The sequence below is a fragment of the Otolemur garnettii genome, unplaced genomic scaffold (genome assembly GCF_000181295.1).
Source record: "Otolemur garnettii isolate 467f Iridium unplaced genomic scaffold, OtoGar3 scaffold00293, whole genome shotgun sequence".
NCBI classification, from domain to species: domain Eukaryota; kingdom Metazoa; phylum Chordata; class Mammalia; order Primates; family Galagidae; genus Otolemur; species Otolemur garnettii.
In genome coordinates, this window is record NW_003852688.1 from 671,298 (window position 1) to 674,108 (window position 2,811).

The 2,811-nt window shown below is 41.6% G+C and overlaps 1 protein-coding gene across 2 annotated transcripts in view; it reads left to right on the plus strand.

Annotated features, from left to right (window-relative positions):
- Window positions 1-2,811, plus strand: part of UBE2H (ubiquitin conjugating enzyme E2 H) — a 124,781-nt gene that overhangs the window by 116,046 nt on the left and 5,924 nt on the right. The gene's annotated exons all lie outside the window — the stretch shown is intronic.

Consider the following 2,811-nt stretch of genomic DNA (forward strand, 5'->3'; position numbering starts at 1 on the left):
GAACTTCTGTTGAGATAAGGTAGACATTTACTTTAATTAATTTACTTAAGTGCTTTGCAAATTAATACTTAATTTTTTGTAGCAAAATGCCTAAGTAGCCAAACAAACATATATTTAAAAAAAAAAAAAAAGTTTGTTTCAACCAGTTTTTTTCAACCAGATAAAATTCAGTTAGAAGATGATTAAAATTTTGACACAGGAAAATTGCTTAACAATGTCTGCAAACCACAGATATCTTGGGGCAGAGTATATTTCTATAATTCTTACATTCATTATGTCTCAGCAAATTAACATTAGCCCTATTTTAGTACGTATCTGCTGTAGACCTAGTTACAAAAGCTACTAATCTACATATACCTTAAAATGGCTAGCTCTAGCTTTAGGAGTCCTGGCTTTTGGAAGTGTTGATGTTGGCTATCACTTTGTCTTAGAACTCTGAGGAAGTCTTGGCCATCAGACCTGATCTCACCCCTGTTTCCTACTGTGCCTTTACTTACTCCCTCCTCCAATCTTTCCTTTGTTCTTTCAACTGGAAATACAGGTGTCCTGCCTTAGTTTTTAGACTCACTCCCAATACCAGCCTTCCATCTTGTTCCCCCTATTGTCCTTCCTCCCTGTGTAGGCTTCCTCCTCTACCCACAACTGTCAAAGGTCTCCCCATTTCAGAAACTTTTATCTGCTCCTCTGGGCTCCCATACGAGTCATGCTGTCAATATTCTTTTCATTGTTCAACTTTTTGTTTCCTCACCTTAAACTCCGTAGGTTTATTTTGTTTTTCCTCCTCTCCTGAATCTGTGACCTCATTTCTTCCTGAGACCCTTCTCAAGTCCTGTTTTTCTCTGCAGCTTTTGTGGTTTAGGCCCCACCTTTCTGAAAACTTCCCTCATTTTCTTTTCTTTTTTAAGACAGAGTCTCACTTTGTAAAGTGCCGTAACATCACAGCTGACAGCAACCTCAAACTCTTGGACTCAAGCGCAAGAGTCCTTGCCTCAGTCTCCCAAGTAGCTGGGACTACAGGCACCCACCACAATGCCCAGCTATTTTTCAGAGATGAAATCTCACTCTGGCTCAGGCAGGTCTCAAACCTGTGAGCTCAGGCAGTCTACCTACCTTGGCCTCCCAAGTGCTGGGATTACAGGCATGGGCCACTGTTTCCGGCTTCATTTCCTAAATGAGGTCATTCTCTTAGGATTTGGTCTTCAGTCTCCTTTTCTTCCTCTCACCCCTTAGGGAGCTTATTCACCTGTCACGTTTCAGTAATCCCTTAAAAGTAGAGGATTTCTAAGTATGTGTGTCTAGGCCTGACCTCTCCCCCAAACTGCTTACTAGACATTTCCATTTCACCACAAACTCAGCACACCTAACATTACAGGTAAACACATACATTCTTACTTACCTGAACATTAGTCAGCTTTCATATTTAATGGTTGCTGTCTTAAGTGTACATCTGCAAACATGTTTAATATCGGACAGTCTGTACACTGGGCACCAACAGTGTCTGAAGCTGCCTCTTCCTTGCTCAAAGCCCTTTGCTGGTAGCCGTTCAGGCTGGTATTGAGTGGAATCGACATCTTTGCTTTACTGCTCCTGATGCATCAAATGCTCCTGATGATTGTGTGACAATCAAATTGGTGAGTTTCAGGTACCCCAAGTATATTCACTTTCTTTATTAGTCATGGAAAGTTTCAAACCTACAGAAAAATAGAGAATGAAATGCCACATACCCACCATCCAACTACAGCAAAACTTTTGCATTTTGCCTTCTCTGCTTCAGATTTTTAAAAAGACAAAGATAGTGCTCTCTTTTCTTTTTGGTTTTGTTTTTAGGCAGTCTTCCTTGGAAGGCAGGTAATGAGTGCTCTTTTAATGCTGTGTTTTAACATCCCAGCCACTTACTTTTGGCGAGGCAAAGCCTTTCCCCTAGAACAGCCTCTCTTCAGTTGCAGCTGGCAGAAGTTGGGGACAGAGTAGCTGGGATTGCTGTCTGGGCCCTGCAGCCTGTCCCTTCCATGACTGCTTTCCTCTGATGGCACTCAGCAGTTCCTGCCTGCTGTTTTCCTATCTCTCCTCCTCAGTGATTTTGTTCTTTGTTTTTTCTGTCTCCCAAAAGGCCTTATCGTAGTAACCCTTTGTTTAATATACATTTGTTTCCTTGAATATATTAAAAAAGGCTGACAGTATTAAATGCTGGGAGGGTCTGGGCACAGTGGTTCACACCTGTAATCCTAGCACTCTGGGAGGCTGAGCAGGGAGATCACCTGAGCTCATGAGTTTGAGACCAGCCTGAGCAACAGCAAGACCTCGTCTCTAAAAATAGCTAGGTTATGGTGGGTGCCAGTAGTCCCAGCTACTCAGGAGGCTGAGGCAAGAGAATCATTTGAGCCCAAGAGTTTGAGGTTACTGTGAGCTATGATGCCACGTCACTCTACCAAGGGTGACAAAGATAATGTTAGTATGCTGCTACTTACCCAAAGGAAGAAGCAAAATAAAATTTCTAAGACTTTAATAAACATTTCCCTCACTCTAAAATGCAGATTCCTGCCTAGTCATGGGCTACTTAATCTCATTATTTCAGGGTAACTGTTAGAATGCATTTGAAGGGCTCTAAGTCACAAGTCTGCAAACTTTTTCTGTAAAGGGCCAGATTTGGCCACATGTGGTCTCTATCACGTTTTCTTCTTTTTCTTTTTTCTAAATAACTTTTTAAAATATTAAATTCTTAGCTTGCCCCTGCACTGGTTATTAAGATTTGGCAGGCATATCTCATCACTCACCTCATCTTCCTATTGCAGTTATTCCTTGCAACTCTGC